Here is a 22,197-nt window from a genome sequence, read left to right on the forward strand (position 1 = left end):
GCTGAGTCAGCCCAAAGTTGCCCAGAGTGTTACTCAGGTCTTTAGTCCCTTTGTCCTGAGGGTTGTCCACATGGATGTTAAAATCCCCAACAATAATTACACAGTCGAAATCAACACAAATCACAGACAGCAGTTCACTGAGGTCATTAAAAAAGTCTGTGCAGTATTTGGGAGGCCTGTAAACATTAAGAAACATAACTTTGGATGGGGCCTTCAGCTGTAAAGCCACATATTCAAAAGACTGAAAACTTCCAGGAGATAGCTGCTTACATTGAAATGATTCATTAAATAAGACAGCCACCCCTCCTCCTCTCCTGCTCACCCTGGCCTCACTGATAAAACTGTAGTTAGGAGGGGTCGACTCGATGAGAACAGCTCCACTGTTACTTTGGTCCAACCAAGTTTCAGTTAAAAACATAAAATCAAGGCTGTGCTCGGTGATTAAATCATTAATTAAAAATGTTTTCCCAGCTACAGATCTAACGTTTAATAAAGCCAACTTAAGTGTTTTAGAGATATTATTTGCCCCCTCGTGTTTGGGAGCAGTCTGTGGCACACAAGGTATGTTTACTATATTTAAAGATCTTTTAGAGTGCAGCTCTCTGTGTTTTGACCAGGCCACATGTCTCCTTCTGTCACCTAAAAGTACAGAAATTTTAAAATTTCTAGCATTATGTGCTACTAACTTCATGGTTTTGTTATGGATTTTTAATATGGAAGGGGTTTCTTTGTTTTCATTGTGTTGCAGTTTTTCACTTTGTTACTCAGCACTTTGTAGTTTTATCTATTTGTTTTGTTTTTTAAATAATTATTCAGTAAAAGTTTGGCTCCTGCAGTAGTAAATCTGTTTGCAGTTCTTCATTGGTTTAATTATGTAGTGGAAACATCAGTCCATCCTAAATAAAATAAGAGTGTAACTGCAGTATCTGTGTGCTGTGCTCTTTATATCAAAATTCTGGTTGGTGCAGTCATAATTCCTCCTGCGTTGTTTTTGAAATAAATAGTCTAAATTTAAGAATGAATAAACATTTCTAGGACGAGGCACTGGGGTAGACCCAGGACACACTGGAGGGTGTTTATTTCTCGTTTGGCCTGGGAACGCCTTGGTGCTCCCCCGGAAAAGATAGAGGATGTGTCCGAGGAGAGGGAGGTCTGGGCTTCTTCTCTGCTTTGGCTGCTGCCCCCGCGACGTGGCCCCGGATAAGCAGATGACAATGGATAGATGGATAAACATTTCTAGAAAAAAAAATATCTATTATATGATCTCATAATGAGGTAGATGATTTATGTTCCGTTCATATTTTTACAACTTCTTATATCTAATAACAATTAAAATAAATAACATTCATATAAGAAATAAAATAGTATCTAGTAAACTATATATGGTGTTAAATAGCCCTGTACTACGGAACGTTAATGTCGGTCATAAGGGTGGTACTTAAAGAACCACATATTTTATAAGATGGTACTCATTGTGAAAAGTTTGAGAACCACTGGTTAATGCTAACAGCTCAGATTAAAAAACAGACTTTGTGACTTTTAGAGAAAATGTACTTTCTAAAATTTGGCTTGTTTGCACAGTGTCTATTTAATAATTTGTTTATGGGTTTGTGACAATTATGAAAGCTCTGATGTACTGAAAGCTAATCAACTTCTGAATGTCCGCTCAAAGGACCATTTTAAATTGTTATTTCATCACTCTCTTGTCTAGAAGTTTTGAAATCATGATGTTAAAGAAGTATTTTACAATTTAATACATATATGATGATTAAGGCATAACCAATGAAACTATTCTAAAAAATGTTCTAAAGCCTTTTACAGTTCAAAGATTTGATTTGGTTTTATGAAGATTTTTAGAATTGGTAGATTGATAAGATTTATGTTTCCTTTATTGTTTGTTTTATTTGTTAAATTATTAAGTATATGTTGCGCTCTAAAAGTAGTTATAAAACTTACATTTTCTGAATCGTTGGGAAAACCTCTAAAGACTATTCTTATTTCATTGTGTTATATTTTTGTACGGAAGCGTAGAGCTAAACGTTAGCTTATATTGTAGTAAAGCTGTTTAAACGATGTTAGGACAGAAATATTAGCTTCTGTCATGACTGATGAAGTTACTAGTTAATAAAGTTTCCAGTAAAGTGATTAATCGCAGCCACAGATTGACAGTAAATATCTCGATTAGCTTCAATGCATCTGTAATAAATATGTGCAAGTTTCAGTGCTTCGCTTAAACTGTATGATACTTATACTGACCCAGGGTCAGTGTAAAATACAATCCTAGCTGTGTGAACAAAGCCTGGCTCCTTTAATCCTGCATGACAAACCTCAGGATGCAGGTTATTATTACTCTTTCCTGCTGGCACACCTGTCACACCTGAGAGTCAGCTAGAAACTTACAGTGACGTGGACATCATGCAAAGACTGCCAGACTCTGTAATACTGTAAATGATCAGTGACTCAGGTTAACACTAAACTTTAAACAGTCCCTCTGTGTCTCTGTGTGTGCTGAACATCTGGAATCAGATTGAGTCAGGCTGCATCAGCTGAATCTGTTATTTGTAAATATCAATATTTTTTATTCAGGTGTGGGGATAATATGTAAGACTGCAGTGAAGCGATGTACCAGATTAATCCCTGGCCAAAGGTATCGTACTTAAATCAGACTACTGATCCAGCCACATCAGCCTTTTGTGAGGTCTGTTTAAAGTAGACTTAAAATGAACTGCAGGTTCCTGAGAGGTGGACTGAGAGCACAGAAACACATGTTCATACATACAGCTGCAGCAAGCTTACATTAATTTTAAATAGATTTGTTACTATGATGTCTGTCTCTCTGTTAGTCCTCTGACAGACTGGTGACCTGTCCAGGTTTGCTCTACCTGTGACTACTGGGACAGGCTCTGGCTCCTGTAATAAAAATTTTCTATTATTCTCATTTAAAGTATTTAAGTGCTTATGCATATGCTTAGTTGTGACACTCTTATAGACTGTTCAGTGAAAGTTTCTAAAACTAGATGAACTTACTTCAGCGTCAGCAGTTTGAGAAAACAACTCCCTTTACAGGTGCTGATAAGGCCAAGGGCACAAAACAGCATAACCATTGATCCGTTAGGTTTCATAGCGAGGCGTGTGAAGTGTGGTATGATCAGTTTGTAACTTCCTCCCTCTTCCTTGGAATGCACAAAGGAGTAGGAGCACCACTTCTGTGGCAGAGCTGACATGACTGAACTGTGATGTTTGATGTGTGTTGGCTCTCCTGCGCCGCAGTAATAAATAGCTTGATCACAGCTCTTTCTGTGTTGCAGACTTTATTTACAAACTTCCACGATACCCCCCACTGTGAACCTGAATTGAATATTCAGAAGAAAATGAATTAATAGACTGACATTTGTTTAAATACTTCTAGAAATCTGAGCTGTTGGTGTGGTAATAATATTAGAGCTGGCAATCTTTCTTACTGAATCTCTACTCTGTCATGTTACCTGAGATTAATTCTATGTTTACCTGACAGCCTGGACAAATGTGCTGTGTGAAGGATGTAAATCAAATCAGATCTTAACTGCTTACATTTAAGGAGCCTGGTCATATTTAATTGTAATATGAGCCAATGATTTTCTGATTGCTGATTCTAAGAGAGTCTTTGTGGAAATCCTGTTTGGCTTTTTGTCATTTTAATTCTCTTAAGCACAGCAGCACAGGGGCACGGTGGTTAGCACTGTTGCCGCACAGCAAGAAGGTCCTGAGTTCAATTCCACCATCAGGCCGGGGTCTTTCTGTGTGGAGTTTGCATGTTCTCCCCGTGTTTGCGTGGGTTCCCTCCGGGTACTCCGGCTTCCTCCCACCGTCCAAAGACATGCAGTTTGAGGGGATAGGTTAATTGGATAATCCAAATTGTCACTAGTAAGTAAGTAAAATTTTATTTATATAGCACATTTCTAGATAGAGATCACAAAGTGCTTTACAAGATATAACAGATTAAAAAGACAAAATACAAACAAAGTTAGCAAAAAGCAATTTTAAAAAGATGTGTTTTCAGCTGTTTTTTAAAAGTAATCAATGAATCAGCGGATCGTAAGTCCTGAGGAAGGGAATTCCACAGTCTGGCGACCACAGTAGCAAAAGCTCTATCACCCCTAGTTTTCAGTCTCGTATACGGAATGACAAGTAGGCCCTGACTACTCGACCTCAGAGACCTACTAGGGGCATAGGGCTGTAAAAGTTCAATAATATATGGTGGTGCTTGTTGTTGAAGAGCCTTAAAAGTTAAAACCAAAATCTTAAAATGGACTCTAAATTGACGGGAAGCCAATGTAACTGCATAAGCAACGGTGTTATATGTGAATATTTTGAAGCTTTTCAAAAGTCTTGCTGCAGCATTCTGAACGATCTGCAGGCGCCCAAAGAACCTTTGTTTAGACAAGTAAACAGGGAATTGCAATAGTCCAGTCGTGAAGAGATAAAAGCATGAATAACAATCTCCAGTTCGGTATAGGATATTATAGAGCTCAATTTAGAAATATTTCTTAAATGATAAAAGCAAGACCGAACAAGAGATTTAACATGACTATCTAACGTAAGAGCAGGATCAAGGATAATCCCTAAGTTCCTGACAGATGGTTTTACAAACGTTGAAAGAGGACCAAGAGCATTTATTATACTGGGTATATGTCTATCTGGGGCACATAAGAGGACTTCGGTTTTATTTTCATTTAGTTGGAGGAAGTTTTCAGCCATCCAGCCTTTAATGGTTTCCAAGCACACATTTAAAAGCTGCAGCTTAGAAGCCTCTTCCGGTTTAAAAGATATATAGAGTTGGATATCGCCTGCATAACAATGGTAACAAATATCCTCAAAAGGGCTCAAAATGTGCTGGAGAGGAAGTAAATAAACTAGAAACAGTAATGGCCCTAGCACAGAGCCTTGTGGCACACCAAAAGACAGGGACGCAGAAGATGATCTATACTTAGAAACTGCCACAGTAGAATATCGCTCAGAGAGATACGAGGAGAACCATTTCAATGCAGTCCCAGAGACACCGACCCAGTATTTCAGCCTGTTAAGCAAAATATAGTGGTCAACAGTATCAAAGGCCGATGTAAGATCCAACATTAAGAGAACAGAACATTTACCTGCATCGCTTTGTAACAAAATGTCATTAGAAACTCTAAGAAGGGCTGTTTCAGTGGAATGAACTTTACGAAAAGCCAGATTGAAATTTGTCGAAAATACTATATTTATCTAAAACTGCTGTAAGCTGCTCAGCCACAATCTTCTCGAGAATCTTAGCAATTAACGGAATTTTTGAGATCGGGTCTATAATTGCTAGTGAGAGATGGGTCCAGCATAGGCTTTTTAACAAGGGATGTATAACAGCAGTTTTAAAATAGGCAGGGACTATGCCCGAGGCCAAGGAGGTATTAATTATAGTAAGAATACAGGGACCAGTAGAGTAAAAGACATTTTTGAATAATGATGCGGGTAAAAATCAAGAGAGCAAGAGGATAATTTTGTTGCACTAACTATTTTTCCCAGCTCTGGTAGTGAGACAGGTGAAAAACCTTCTAAAACAACAGGCCGAGCTGGCGTGGGAACTGACAGCGCAGACGCTGAAAAAGACAGGTTTTTCCTTATGTTGCTAATTTTTCTAAAAGAAAGCAAGAAAAGTTTCACAATCTTCAACGGAAGAAATAATAGCAGCAGGTGGAGCAGGAGTAATAATATTAGTAATAGTATCAAATAAAACTTTAGGATTACCTCTGCTCTTTGCAACCAACTGAGAAAAGTAAGCAGCCCTCGCAACTCTAATAGCATTGTTAAAAGAGGCTAAAAGATCCTTTAAATAAAGGAGATGAACATTTAAGTGGGTTTTCCTCCATAACCGCTCAGCTTTAACGACAATTACGTTATATAAGACGAATGTTGTCATTTAACCAGGGTACAGACTTAGAAGCAGGCACAGGTCTCATTTTAATCGGACAGATTTCATCTAAGATCGAAAGACAATGATAATTGAATAGATCTATAGAAAAATCAACATCGTTTTGTGGGGATAATGTTAAATTAAAAGCATCAGAGAACTTCTGTGCTGTGGAGGAATTTAAAGTGCGGGAAATAACTGTCCGATGAACAGGAGACATAGGCTCATAAAAGACATATTAAAAAGACACAATAATGGTCAGAAATAAAATGTCCTTGGAACAAATATAATCAATATTCAGACCCAAAGAAAAAAAACAAGGTCCAGTGTATGGCCTTTGTTATGTGTGGGGCCCGATACATGTTGGATAAAATGAAAAGAGTCCATGATGCTGGTAAAACCCCTAGCAAAGAGGTCGGACTCATCATCAACATGTATATTAAAATCTCCCACAAGAAGCAATTTAGACAACCTCATAGTAGAGGACAGAAAATCACTAAACTCGGCTAAAAACGAGCTGTTTGGGCCAGGAGGGCGATAAACCAACGCACAGTAAAAAGGATCCTTCTTTCCGATTTTGATGAGCTGCAGTTCAAAAGACAGAAAGTGTCCAACTTTCACTGAACGGCAGTTAAAACGGCTCCGGAATGCCACCGCGAGGCCTCCTCCACGACCAGATCCTCGAGGCTGGCTAATGACAGAGAAGCCATTTGGGCACATTTCAATAGTAGATTTAATAATCCGACCCCGTTGCTGCAGGTCTCAGTCAAGAACAGGAAGTCCAGATTTTTAGAAACAATAAAATCGTTAAGCACAAACGATTTATTCGTCAAAGATCGGGCATTAAAGAGCGCCATGGACAGCGGGTGAAGACATTGTTGTTGGAAAAGCTCGAGTTTCTCGAATTAAAGGCGTAAATTCTCGGGATCAGAGCCTTCACGCTCATATATTCCACTCACCGAGGGGATGAAAAGCCAGTCGGCAGGAGAGACTGGATGAACCCTTCTGAGATAACACGGCCTCGGAGAGCCGGGCCCCTTATATCCAAGTAGGGCCTTGGGAGACAGATTCCCCTCCATATAGCTGTCATGTGCGTAGGCAACAGAAAAAGCTCGACATCGCTTTCCAATCAGCCCCCGCCGCCAGAGGAGCCTAAACTTCACCTGGATGCCCGATCTCTTTCCTCTTCTTCTCCGTAGTCTACGGGGAACGCTGAAAGAGCTGGCCGAAGATCCAGTCACAGGCAGAGGGTGGAAGGTACCAAAGGGGTGTGGAGGAAAGTGTGGAGAATGGAAAGTCCCATAAAAGGAAGAAGAAAAAACATCTTTGGGCGTCATTGACGACCGGATGGATAATAGCGTCAGACGATCGTAGACTAAGGCAGCCAGAACATGATTAAAACAGTTAAAAAACAGCAGAGTAGAAAGAAAAAACATGCCAATAGAGCGAGACCAGCGAGACCAGCTACACCCGGCAGCGGCGAAGCCAAACACAGGCGCCATCATGCCGTTAACCATGGTGTGAATGTGAGTGTGAATGGTTGTCTGTCCCTGTTTGTTGGCCCTGTGACAGACTGGCGACCTGTCCAGGGTGTACCCCGCCTCTCGCCCTATGACAGCTGGGATAGGCTCCAGTGCCCCCCGCGACCCTGGAAAGGATAAGCGGAAGCGAATGGATGGATGGATGGATGGATGATTCTGTTGTGGAAGTTTTCCATTAAATAAAGCCTGCAGATGAGCGGTGAGCGGTAGCTAACATTCTTTAATCAAAACACACAGAACAGAAAACCAAGCTTGGTGGAGAGCCTGCATGACCACGGGGCAGGTCAGCAGAGTCTTTCTGAGCCTAGCATGGCTCTCAGTTAAATACCTTCCACAGGAACAAAAGGCAGTACACAGCTGTTTCACACCTTAAGGTTCACACTCCCTTGCTACCTCCCAGAGTCCTCGAAGAGACAAAAGATTCCTTCCTGTGGAGTTGTCTGCTTCCCCCAACTTCCTTCTTACAGTATGGGTGTCAGACATGTTAAAATCCAGTGGCACCAAGGCATTATACAATAAAATAATGTGATTAGTACGTAAGTGAAAGAAATTCCATTACAATCCCCGCTCACCGCTCATCTGCAGGCTTTATTTAATGGAAAACTTCCACAACAATTCTCTTTTCCATTTTCCTGAACAGTTCGCCACAGTCGCTGTCCACATGGGTCAGTGGGACCAAGCAGCACTCTGCTAATGTGTGGACTCTGACCAGCAACATCCAGCAAGACCCAGACAGCGTTTTCTATCTCCCAGCTGGTGTTTTTTGTTTGTCTGTGACTGGAGAGTCAGATTTTTGTTGAAGCTGGAGGAACAGCCTTACACTTGCAGAGGTAAGTCAGTTTGTAGAGATCCCTCCCACCCTGGCTTTTATGTGCTAGATTTCTTATCTGAAACAGTAATATTTCAGTGACTGCTGCTTATACCACAGGTTAATTCACTCTACTGATCCCTGATGGGAGAATCATCACCTCTGCCAACAAAGAAGCCTGGTGGATATTTGTTTACAGACTGATGATGGGACACCATGCTGTGCATCTTCAAAGTTTGTCTCTTGATTATTATTCATACACAGTAATGTGAAGTATGCTTATATCTAGTATAACTGGACCAACCTGGTGCTCTTCATTTATGGAGGCTGTTGAGTCTGAATGTTGGATGTTGTGTATCTCGTGTTCTCTGGGCTTTGTTGTCCTCGGTCTTTTTGCAGGATCAGAAAACAAAACCAGGATGACCATAAATGTTTCTTCTCCAATTGGATGATGATAAGACTGTGACACGGGATGCCACCTTTAGTCTTGTGATGAAGCAAAGCTCAGGAAGAAGTGTGATTAAATGGTAGCCACATGTGTGCTGCTGAGAAGGATGTACAGGAGCACCTGCAGCCAAATCCAAGCCTCCTCAGGTTAGTTGTAGTTGCAGAACGCTTTAGGACTGAGACAGCTGAGGCATCAAATGTTTGATTAAACGGATGAAAAGAGAAGTTTCTTCCTGTAATTATCACTTTTAAAATCTTTAGCAACTTCAAGTCTGTCAGCGTGTTGAGGTCACAGAAACAAGAAAAGCAGCTTGACTTCAGAGTGTTGTTTACAGTTTTCTGTCATCATGATCTCCCCTGAAGTTTATCACTATTATACAAGCAGTAAGTCCACAATACTGTAATGATGATTCTGAGTTTGGTCATGGTTGCATAATATTTTAATAATATACAATTACTTTTTGTAATTCATATTTTTCTGTTAATCAAAAATTTACTTTGTGAAATTTGTATTTGAGAATGCAGAATGTGACAATATATTTTGGTTCAATATTTAATTTCTTTCAGTTGCAATTGTTAAATGAAAAAAAAAAAAAAAAATATATATATATATATATATATATATATATATATATATCTAATTTAATTTAAACTAATTTAGCAAAAATATATATACATATATCTGTATTAGTTTTAATACATTGATTTGACACCTGTATTGAAAATACTATATTGTATTCATACAGAATCAGTTTGGTATCATTGTTTGTCTGATTGCTGAGACTAAGAGCTAGTTTGATCTGTTTAGATCTAAAGTATCCAAAGTTGAGCCCTAATGTTTCTTCACCCTTGTGTGTGTGATATCTGATTTCCTACATGCTGACAGAGCAGAGCGGCAGTTTGTGCTCACAGATGGTGACGGTGTGGAGAGACGGTGGTGTTTCCTCAGAAGAACTAGCAGAGTCACAAAGGACACGAGTCCATCTCACCACCTTGACTTGCTGACTGATGCTTGTCTGCACTGCACAGAGGAAATCAACTGACTGAGGTTTGTCCAGTGACGTGTTATGAAATGTGTATTTGTTTTATGCTTACAGATATGTTTTTCTTGACAGAGGCTCTGCAGAGGTTAGACAAAGCAGAGAAAATATGTGCTTTACATTTTACTGTGATTTACTGAGACATTTGTTGCCTGATGTTTAGCAGGAATGGAGGAATGGAATCAAAGGGAGATGTTTTTGATGTTTTTGTAATGTGAGTAAATCTTCGGTATTATTTATTTGCTTGGTTATTTTAGGAGTGTTTCTGGGTGAGGGAGAGAGGAGTCATCATCCAGGTAAAGTGACGTGGATCAGTGGATACACTTGTCTCCCCTTTAAAGGAGACACTCTTAGAGAGAGACGATCCGAGTCATCCCTAAATGTTAGTGCTTTCAAATACACAAACATTTTTAAAGGAAGAAAACGAACATCCAACTTTGACTGTAACACAATTAAATTTTTGCATGTGTGTTTTCAAACTCTCAGATGGGCAGTATATCAGTCTTGGACTGTGTAACCTGCCGGAGCAGTACTGAATGACCACCACACATGAGCATGTTCCTGCAACATTCAGCAGCTTTGCTTTTGGTAAGTAGAGTTACCTAACTACAGTAACTATAAACACATTATATCCATTTCTAACAGTCTGGTTACTTCCTGTCAGTTTTTTAGAAACCATGTGGTCACCTGACCTAACGCTGTTTCTTCTTCTTCCCCTTAATGTTGAAGTGTCAAATGTCAAACAGCTGGAGAGGAAACTAAACCAGTACTGGGATGTTTCACCAACACAGGCCAGATGCTGTTCCTTCATGGTGACATCACCAGAGACAGCTCCGCCCACCTCAGGACCTCGCCATTGATCATGATGATTATAATGATGACAGCGAGCGGAACTAAGACTGTAAAAATCCACGACCAGAATGTTTAGATGCTTTCTAATTATTAATGAATACTGAGAGCCTCTTTCTGTGTTTTGTCTGTTTTGGGTTGTTTGTTTTTTACCTCATTTGTTACTAACAAAGTTCAACAAACTCACACAGTTTACATTCTGTATGTTTCCATCTTTACCAGCCACACTCCTACATTTAGAAAACAAACTTTAGAAATCGTCGTTTTTCTCTTTTGTAATTGATGATAATTCAGTGAATATACTGCACTGCTTCCTTTTATTGCATCACACATTGCTTTAAGTTTTTCAGTGTCCAGTTATTTTTTACTGCTGTTTGAATTCTGTGTATGTTTGACCCTGTAGACTGTTTAATGGACTGCTTGTCTTCCTGTTTGTAGCCGCCGCCTGTTTTTGACTAAAGGTTTGGATTTCTGACTTTAACACAGTCTCTGCGTGTCCTCCCTTTGTGTCCTCTTCCTCTGTGAATGTGTTGCATGTGTCACAGATTCATTTATTAACAGCTTTCCCACAGTGAGTTGCATCAGCATTCATTCACAGCACATTTCAGAAGGATTCAGATTAATACAGTGATCTTATAGTCAGAATTATCCTGACAGACTGCCACTGTAAATTATCTTTCATCAGGTAAATTTTAAAGCTCAGTATTTCAAAGCAGGCGTTATGAAGAATCATATTGGCATTAGGACTGTACCAATATGTACTTACAAAGTCAAAGTTTTTTTAATTATGCTAGAATATTGGAAGACAATCAACTTTTAGTGTTTTCTGCATATTAATTATACTGAAATAGAGATGGTGACCCTAATTGTACAGAAGCACTAAACAACTGACAATCTAACAGACATTATTGGCCTGAGCCGTCATGCACAGTGAGTCTGATCCTGTGCTGTGAGAGTCTGACAAGCATGTTTCTGGTCAGTTTGGAAGAAATAATATCACAATGTAGATCTTTTTTTAATATTCCTTTTACAACATAAACTGTGATCAAAGCTACTTATGTTCACAGCATGTAATAATGCTGAGAGACCACAGCATTGTGGTCTGTTGAGCTAGGGTTAGGGTTAGCAATTCAGACATATGTCTGACATATTACTCTTGCTGGATATAACAAACACCTAGGAATTCATATTATAATTTGATTTTCATGAAATATTCAAATTCAGTATCAGTCATTTTATATTATAACCACGTATCCACCCAGGCTCATGGTGGGGCAGGGCTCTGTCCTGGGATGCTTGAGTACAAGGTAATGTACACCCTGACCAGGTATCCAGTCTGTCAGAGTTGTTTTCAATATTTGGTTCTAAAATATGAGTGAAAACAAAAATCCAACTAGGATTCTTGCATATGATGAATGAAGTCTGTCTTTGACTGTATTGTCCAGCTGATCCATCAAACCCCCAGCAGGTAAACCTTATCATGACATAACACAGTAACAATGTGAAAAATTAAACAGCAACAGTCTAAATTTAAAGTGCATTCTAAACTCCTCTTCAATAAATTATATGGATATGCACTGAGTCATTCAGGACTGTAAAACGTGAACTACAGAACCCAGAGTCTTCATCATTAAATCTCTGGTTGCTTCATTTTTCTATCTTATATCAGATACTTTAAAGGTTTTAGTAAAGTTGCATTCTCATGGTGAGGCAAAGTGCTTTATGTGTGTGTGTGCGTGTGTGTCATGAACGGCTGTAAAAGCCCTTTAATTACAGAACAAAGCGGGGTTTGAGTTCGAGTTACGGCAGACTGTTGCTACTTCTAAATGGAACGCAGCCTTCCTACGGCGGACAGCTAATAACAGGAATCGGACGCGCGGTCCACCCTAGTCCACAGCAACCACCGTAGCAACCGCCTAGCATGACTTTAAAAACATATTCTGTCTTCATAACTATCAAAAACGTGAAATGACTTGCAAAGCGTGAAAGTGTTACAGCTGCAGAGAGCTATGGCGGTATCTTTGGAAGCTGTTTACATAGCTAATAATATACAATGTAACCATGGAGACAGTCAGTCACGTGAGCTAGCGGTGCATGTTTACTACGGTGAATAAGGTGATTGTGTGCACAGCGTCCACACGCTGCACAGGGTAAAGACATTACTTCAATATTGTTTTATATTTATATATATTTGCCTTCTGCTGACCATCACCTCAGGTTCACCATCACAGTTTCAGCATACAGATGCACACTGTCTAAACGTGAACACATTCAAAAAAATCATGTCTCTGAAATAACCACAGCTGTTCATGTTTGTCATTATAGTTTTATTTGTAAGAAAATTGTGAACTTCAAATTGTTTATCAAGTCAAAGAACATTTGACACGTCTGAGTCATTCCTTTGCCCTATGAGAGCTGGAATAAATATATATCCTGACAGTTACAGTTGAAACAGTAGAGACAGGTAGAAATGGGCTCGGATTAATCTTTGCTTAGTCAGACACGTCCTGTGTTGGCCTTAACCCAAATTTCCCTCGAGGTCAACCTTCAGGATCAATAAAGTTTTATTGAATTGAATTGAATCATATTAAATAACAAACAATAGCACGATTTTGCATCCATTTCCAAATTGTAGTCAAGCAGCCCAGTCTCATGAATAGGTAACAGAAATGTCTCTAATGTAGATGTGCACAGTGTAGTGTAAGCATTAATACACCATAAAGGAAACACAACTATTTATGTTAAACTAACTGTAATAAAAAATGAACAGGTGCTTTATAGATTTAAAAGAAAGAATCTGAAAACAACACTTTTTTGGTCTAAGTGGTCAAAGTAGAAAACAGAACTGATGTTCAAGAACAAACCGTAGCTGCACTAATATTACACATCTCCATTGTTGTGGTGAACAGACATGTTGCTTTTAAAACCACATGCAGTATGTGACCATGACTGTCCACTGAGACCATGAACCTCACTGCGCTGAAGTCTTCTTCTTCTTCTTCTTCTTGCCATCAGAATGGAAGCAGACAGAGCACGAGCTGCTTTGATCTACTGAAAGGAAAAAGAACATATGAGCTGAAACCATTAAGATAGAAACAATCGTTCAATGCAGTGTCTCACGTAGCTTGGCCTGTTACAACTGTTGATACAAGCTCAGTACAGCTAACACAGTGTCAGGGAACTCCAGTGTGGGAACTAGTGGCTTTAGGTTTGTAGTCATTTAACTTTCATCCATTCATTCATTTAATTCAGGAGGAAGAAATGTCAGGTTGGTGCAGGCTGGCATTTGCTCCCATGCTGTCTTTAACCAAATGACTTGGTTCACTTTATGGCTGGGCTGTATGTGGGGTTATATCATGTTATTTGGGCAGGAGTACCCGTCCCCTGTTAGGCTTAGAAAGTTTCTCCATAAGCAGAGCTTCTAACTCTTATAGCTTTTAGCACATCTGTAGCTGTGCAGGCTGACAGGTTTTTAGTGGCTCTTTTTACCCCACACTGGTTGTGAGTGTGTAAATAGCCCCACTAGTTCTTTTGGGTTGCAGTTAACTTGGGAGGAAGGGGTGGGTCTGCCATGACTAGATGAATAAAAATGATCTGGGATACATAAATTTCATAATGCATGCATATATCGCTATAAACCTGGCCTGAGGGCTGCCATTTTTTACATTCAGTTGTCTGTGAAGGTTCTCAGTCATCCAGGTCATTGTAGTCAAAGGAGCTTGGAAAGAAAAGCGTCTGGACTTCTTTAAGTTGCTTGAAGACGTTTCACCTCTCATCCGAGAAGCTTCTTCAGTTCTAAGGTCAAAAGGCCGAGAGTCCCAGATTTAAACCCAGTGGGAGTATCCCCCCAATGAGGGACAAAGGACCCCCTGGTGATCCTCTAATCACATGCGCCAAGGTGTGAAAGCGGGTGTGGGACCTAATCAGCCAGGGTTTCGGGTGAGCTCATTGTGAAACCTGGCCCCACCTTGTCATGTGAATTCCTGAGGTCAGATGGCCCAGGATGTGAGTGGGCGTTAAGGCGTCTGGGGAGGGAACTCAAAACTGGATTATAGATGGCAGACAGTTGGTGTCGTAAACCACCGCCTCTGTTCAAAGATGGTCGCTCACAGTGGCCTTAGACCTGAAGGTCTAAGTGACCTTAGAACTGAAGAAGCTTCTCGGATGAGAGGTGAAACGTCTTCAAGCAACTTAAAGAAGTCCAGACGCTTTTCTTTCCAAGCTCCTTTACATTCAGTTATTTCTCTTAGAAATGTTGGATCTAAATAATGAATGTGTTACAGTTAAACTGACACTGGTCAGTGTAAATGGCTCATTGGGACATAGAAACCTTTAAATTAAATACCATCACCTGACATCGAATGTCAAACAATATCAAAGCTGTAAAAGCTGTTTACAGTCAGAATTTACAAAAACTATGATTGTAAATAAATTCAAACTAGTGAGCTTTTCTCTTGAGGCGACTTTGTTGTGATTTGGCGCTATATAAATAAAATTGAATTGAATTGAATTGAATATCAACACTGTGGCTTCTTAGACTGTAAGCTTTACATCAGCACAGTTGTAGAAGCCGTCACTCCAAATGTCTTTTGATAACAAGAAAAAAATACCTTTTCAGTCCACGGCCTGAAGTTCTTCTCCAAACATCTTCTGCCATCGGCTTTGTCTGCTGGTTTGAAGACAATAGACCACAAAAAGATGATTTAGTCACTTTGTCTGCATCATGCAGCTCGACTGTGTTGTGTAACGATGTTGAATAGCCGCTGTTATCCCTCTGCTGTATCTGTAGGATTGTACTGTACAGCATCTCATTGATATGTGAGGAATACTAATGTAACACGATAACAGACGTCTGGTCTTACATCATTAAAATATAAGGAGCAGGAGATATTTAGATATTTTTATATTTATATTACATTTTATAGCTGACAGATATTACTAAATAGATAGAATTTACTAAATAGCTGGATGAACATGAAAAATATGTCCATAATCACAAATGACCATGAGAGCCAGTAGAATTAATTCAACTGGACACTCAAAAGACGTCGTTAAATGCTCTTTAAGTGGCAGAACAAACAAACAAACAGTTAATCGCTTACTTGAGATGAAATCTGCTCAGCTACTTTGAAAACAGCTTCTAACTGGTTGGTCCTTTAACAAGATGACTGCTCAGGGGTAAGGCCATCATGCAGTCCAGCAACCTTTATGGTCCTGCTTTGATTCACCAGGAACTATTAGGGAAACCTTTCAGCACCTCCTGTGAAAGACACAGGCATAAACACACAAACATTTATTAACATATTCCACAGTCTTCCAGTTTGATTTTCTCATCCTGTGGACAACAACGTACAGAGATGCAGGTTTATGTTAACTTTTGTAAGGTTTCTTTACTGAACATATCCAGCTGCAGCTCCACTGTGATCCTGAACTGGATAAGCACTTAAGAAAATGTGTCAATAAATGGACAAACATCAGTTTACTATATTTATCCAAACAGACGGGACCAATAATGCTTCACTGAGTTAGAGACTTTAACACTCTCTTCTATGTAAGAATGTCTCGTGCTGATGGACCTGCAAACTTGACAACAAAGGTTTTTCAGACTACATGTAGCTGTCCTCTATGTCAGCTCACACATTTACATTCATGTCACACTTATTTCTGCTTTCCCATTTTTAACATTATTACTTACATTTTGATTGGATACCTTGAGTTTGTAAAAAACATAATTGGAATACAATTCAATATAATTCATGTATCCAATTCAAGGTCACGGGAGGATGAAGCCTATCCCAGCTGATACAGGACAAAGACAGGCTGCCAGTTATCGCAGGGCTAAGACAATACGTGTAACAGAAAATCCACTTAAATGTTTGATATTTCTAATAATAATCATAATTATGACTATTATTTGAAATATTATTTAAAGGTTTCTTTATAAATACATTTCAATTTTTTATAACCCCTAGAATATAAACCTGAGCTGTTTCAGATTCTGACCTCTGACCTCAGTGACCAGGCTGTGTCCTCACTGCAGCTCCCTCTTGGAACGCGTCTGCTTCTTGTCTTCCCCAGTGATGACCGCCTGCCCTTAATATCACATACTGTACCTGAGGAACAAAACAGGACAAACACTTGCCTTCATTTAAGAAGTACATTCATACAGAGATAATCTATGGAAACACACTAGTTCACCCTTTGGGAGGAATCAGTTCCTGTGAAACATTTCTGTAAATCAACATCGTGGAGAATGAAATGAGTTCTTCAGGTGACTCAGCAGTCCCACACTGACAAATGAAACTTCTGTGGAAGAAGAATCTGGATTTTTTTGATTTCCAATCCAGTTAAACTATTAAGGATTAAGCAACAGTGCTCATCTTTGCTCTTCTGAAATCTGTGTTAAACAACAACAAACATAAATTAGTAACAAAAATACAGCTGAGTAGAAGCTTTACAAACCACCAGCAGCCACAATGCTAAATTTTAATCTTCAAATGTTTCTGAGCCATCTTCAACCTGCTTTTAACACAGAAAAGTCCCACAGTCAATGCAGCCTGACTCAATCCTAAATGTTCAGCACACACAGAGACACAGAGGTACCGTTTAAAGTTTAGTGTTAACCTGAGTCACTGATCATTTACAGTATTACAGAGTCTGGCAGTCTTTGCATGATGTCCACGTCACTGTAAGCTTCTAGCTGACTCTCAGGTGTGACAGGTGTGCCAGCAGGAAAGAGTAATAATAACCTGCATCCTGAGGTTTGTCATGCAGGGTTAAAGGAGCCAGGCTTTGTTCACACAGCTAGGATTGTATTTTACACTGACCCTGGGTCAGTATAAGTATCATACAGTTTAAACGAAGCACTGAAACTTGCACATATTTATAACAGATGCATTGAAGCTAATCGAGATATTTACTGTCAATCTGTGGCTGCGATTAAACACTTTACTGGAAACTTTATTAACTAGTAACTTCATCAGTCATGACAGAAGCTAATATTTCTGTCCTAACATCGTTTAAACAGTAACAGCTTTACTACAATATAAGCTAACGTTTACACCGTAACTTTAAGCTAGCACCATAAAGACGGTAAAACACGTAATAATATCTACAAATGCATCTTAAAGCTGTTATATTAGCACTCCGTGTATTACTAACATAAGCACATTAACATTATTGACACTCGCTGACTTTTAATAGTCATTCTATAAATGCTGTCTGTTTAAATGGTCTCACCTGTAACACTGCTGTATCCACCGGATTCCAGCCAGAGTGGATCCTGGAGTCTTCCACGCTCCTGTTAGTGATCCTCCATCTGGATGGATGATAACAACCTTCTGAACAATCTAGCAGGTGGAGATGGCCCACATCTATGGGACTGATTTCTGCTAATAACGCCTGATGGACTGAACATCCGAAGCGGGTGAATAAAGTCACCGTGTCGCTAGCTGTGCCATTACCCAGCATACACCTCTCCCTCCATAAATGCAATAAACGATACAAAAGTAATGGCCTATAATTAATTTAGCTGCTGTATCTGCTGTTTCTCAGGTAGTTGTTTACATTATATAATATATTGTGTTCAGTACACGTCACTACAATGTGATTTCGGAAATGTATAAATATACGAACAACAGGCTCTTCCGCGGCAATCTCTTGTCGTCAATAAACAACGTTTAGGGATCAGTATAGTATTCAATAGGAGGACCCTGCACGTCAATTCTCGACGCGAGGGGGGTACCCTGCGCGTCCATAAGTGAAGCAGAGGGAGCCTGACCATGCGTCACACATTTGACGAGTTGGGAGTGAGAACGTGTTGCACATTCCTGTCTCTTTGGTGTTGTGCATCTGTTTCATTGTGCATCTTTTCCTGGTGATCAAGCATGTTAGTGAGACAATTGTATTAATCTTGTGCATGAGTAAGAATACCTTATGGCTCACAAATGTTTCAGTAGAAATGAAAATGAAATGAAAAGTGATGTTTTCTTGTAAATAGTATCAAATCCCGTTCTTTTTATTCTTTTACTGGACAGAGAAAACACGACTCAGAGTGGTCAAGTATTTATAATTATTTTATTCAATCATTACTTTCTGGAAAGGAATGTGCACAAGACTAAACCCTCTGCAGATCTGAAGCATTAAGCTGGATTCGTATAATATAGGTCTGTTATTTTAGGTTCACACGTCACACATAGTCACACAGTTTCGATAAAAACAACTTCTTCACCTCGCCTTACTTCGTGTGTGTGTGTGTGCTGGTGGAGTGATTACGGCTGTGTCCCAATTCAGGATCTGCACGCTTGAAGTACGCGCACTACGTACGGTGCGTACTATAAAATAGTAAATGGTCTGTATTTATATAGCGCTTTTGTAGTCACTAAGGACCCCAAAGCGCTTTACATATCCAGTCATTCACCCATATTCACACATTGGTGATGGCAAGCTACTTTGTAGCCACAGCCACCCTGGGGCGCACTGACAGAGGCGAGGCTGCCGGACACTGGCGCCACCGGGCCCTCTGACCACCACCAGTAGGCAACGGGTGAAGTGTCTTGCCCAAGGACACAACGACCGAGACTGTCTGAGCCGGGGCTCGAACCGGCAACCTTCCGATTACAAGGCGAACTCCCAACTCTTGAGCCACGGTCGCCCCTATAAGTACGAGAAGTGCGGAAGTGAGAGGCTTGTGAAATGGGACGGTCTAGCCTTCGTCGCGTTGTTCAGGTTGCCTAGCAACCATGATACTAACCGCAAGAAATGTTTCATACAGCTTTGTGTGACAGAAATGAAGGAGAAAAAATGTTTTGTTGGTCATTCATTTTTGTCATGACATCACTTTGATTAGTTGAGACCACAGGACTGTAAAACATGATAGTTGGGCTTCATTTCTGTACTGAACAGTCATTTCAAGATTAGTTAGTAAATAACAATTAGCTAATGTTATTCATGAGACTAAAGTCATCTCACTGTGGTAATGTTAATATAATATGGACAATATTATATCTATTGTCAGATTAGTATATATATATATATATATATATATATATATATATATATATATATATATATTACAGAATATATTACAGCAGTGAGCTTGAACTCTGGGTCAAAGATTCAAGTTGCATTTATTTAAATATCCTATCACCTTAAATCTTCACTCAAAGACAAGTATCTTTGACAGTGTGTATACACATGTATTATATATAAGAGACAAATATTGTTCTTTTAATATGTTGGCATTATTACATTTGGCTCAATGCTTATATATATGTGTAAAAACAAAATGTACAAGCTGTGAAAACTGTTTCTGATAGAATGAGGATCAGACTGATATATTAAATATTCCTTTATTGGGTGAGAAAATCAGACCATGTCATAACTGCTTTAAGTCATACAGAATAGATATCAGAGCCTTAAACAGGCCAACTTCTGCTAAATGGGTCAAACTGGGCAGAAAGTATACAAACACATAACATCCTTATAGAATATGATGTAACACTATAGATCAACTTACCTCAGAATATATAAAGCATATAAACAATTACAGCAATATGATGCAACAAACACAGCAGTGCTACTAATCCAAAATACTCAAAGCTTCATAGAACTGAAACAAACATTTATTTTTAGCTCCATTCTGCTGCTGATACATACTTTAGGTTTCTGAACATTAAACTTGTTGCTGCCTTTCATAGTGTGTAACTTGAAGGCCCTGAGTACTTTCTCCCACACTGAAAACACTGGGATGATAACATTATTTGAACATTACCTAATAAGACTGATTCAGGACAGACAATTAGTTAGTTGAAACTTTCCTAGCAGTCCTTCACAAACAGGAACAGTCTGTCTATTCTCTCCATCTGTCAGCTGCTGCTGGCTCTTCCTCCTCCTCTTCCTCACACACTGCTGAGTTTGTCCTGGTGGATCATCAGGGTGCAAAGCCTCACAGATGATGTGCAGCAGTGGGTCCCTCAGTCTGTCCTCACTCTGGACACTTGCAGTTGTCACACATGGAAATCAAATGTGTGATAAGCTGCAGGATTCAAACACAAGTGTAACTTATAAATACATGTTCATACTTTTATTCCACAATCAGAGAGAAAGAAACAGAGAGAGAGTGCAGGACAGACAGACAGGTGACAGTCTCAGGTGTATACACTGCTACAAAACAGCACAAGAGAAGGAGGATTTAGTGTTTGTGTTATTACGAGTGCTAAACAAGAAGAGTTCCCAGATGCTACAGTGGACACATGTGTGACTCCTGTGATTAAAGCATCTTTCTTTCAGCTTAACGAGTGAACCGTCAGCTCGTTCAAACACACGTTAAAGTCCGTTTGGCTCGACACCACCGAACAGAGGCAGCAATATAACATAGCTAACATTAACAGTGCAGTGAATCCTGCTTGTGCCGTGATATTCAGGACTGCAAACCGAGCAGCATCACTGACTTTCAGCTTGTTGTGTTTGTGGATTTATGACTGACTTTAATTATCCATAAAATCATCAGATTCTCTGTAAGATTAAGGTCAACTATATATATATGTATATATATTTAGAAGTAGAGGCTTTAAAACCAAGTTACCACTGAAAGTACAAACATCACTAATGTCACATAACTTTCCCGACATGTGGCCAACAGTAATGTTTTAATGTTCTTAAACATTCGCACATAAATAAGTGACATCATATTCAGTACTTACTTTTGACAGTTCACTCTTCGACCGCTCCTTCTGCCGTATTTTGCGGCAAAATTATCCACACCCACCGCCGCGCTATGGATTGTGGGATATATGGGACCACGAAGCATGCACCGGACCACACTTGATATTTGGGGAAATCGACGGCGCATTTGGAGTATGCATTTGAAGTACACTTTGAATTGGGACAGCCGTCGTCGCGTGGCGGTGACGTACTCGCACTTGAAATGCGTACTTCAAGCGTGCATACCCTGAATTGGAACACAGCCTACGTGTGCTACCCTCTGCCTAGTTCCACTTCCTGTCCACATCCTGTTCTCTGCAGCTCTGCACAATTCTGCTCATTCTGCACAGTTTCCTGTCTTGCTCAGCCAGCTACGACCTTTTACGCACTTTATGACTAAAAAGTGGCCTTTTTAATATAATGGCCTACATAAAACAATATAAACAGAAAATAAGCACTAAGAATATATATTTATTCTTTAACAATAGTCAGTTTGCATGCGTGAGTTTTTAGGTTTCCAGTTACAGTAATATAATGCAGTATCATTAATGTCACAGCTGCCGAGGTGAGCCGTGTGGTGGAAGGAGAAAGGACCCAAAATGCAGGCAGTAGATTGATAATGCTAGTGACGTTTATTTACCAGTAACGGAGAGACAAAACAGACAGTGAGGAATGACAAATGACTGGAGAAACCTAAACTGGGAAAACTAAATGACAAACCTGAGAGCATAAGAAACGGGGTGCGGGGCAGAGAGACACAGACAGAGGAACAGAACACCGTGGAACGCAGACGAACCGGCAACAGGCAGGAGAACACACAGGGCTTAAATACACATAGCAGTAATCAGGGGATGAGTACGGAAGAGGATTAGGGCCACTGGAAAAAAA

General features: G+C 39.7%; 2 long non-coding RNA genes across 4 annotated transcripts; one reads left to right on the forward strand and one right to left on the reverse strand.

The window, feature by feature from the left end:
* Window positions 1–9,001: 9,001 nt before the first annotated feature.
* LOC120438942 lies at window positions 9,002–11,090 on the forward strand. Its single transcript, XR_005612268.1, has 5 exons — window positions 9,002–9,100; window positions 9,603–9,764; window positions 10,014–10,138; window positions 10,243–10,344; window positions 10,486–11,090. It is a non-coding gene; the product is annotated as an uncharacterized LOC120438942 (long non-coding RNA).
* Window positions 11,091–12,936: 1,846 nt separating this feature from the next.
* Window positions 12,937–15,862, reverse strand: LOC120438979. Of its 3 annotated transcripts, none has more exons than XR_005612298.1 (3): window positions 15,708–15,862; window positions 15,216–15,271; window positions 12,937–13,656 (listed from the first exon to the last, which is right to left on the reverse strand). It is a non-coding gene; the product is annotated as an uncharacterized LOC120438979 (long non-coding RNA). The 3 variants fall into 3 exon arrangements; XR_005612299.1 differs by having other exon boundaries at window positions 15,216–15,274; XR_005612300.1 differs by having other exon boundaries at window positions 13,635–13,653; window positions 15,216–15,274.
* Window positions 15,863–22,197: the final 6,335 nt, after the last annotated feature.

This window comes from Oreochromis aureus, linkage group 3 (genome assembly GCF_013358895.1).
Source record: "Oreochromis aureus strain Israel breed Guangdong linkage group 3, ZZ_aureus, whole genome shotgun sequence".
Taxonomy (NCBI): Eukaryota; Metazoa; Chordata; class Actinopteri; order Cichliformes; family Cichlidae; genus Oreochromis; species Oreochromis aureus.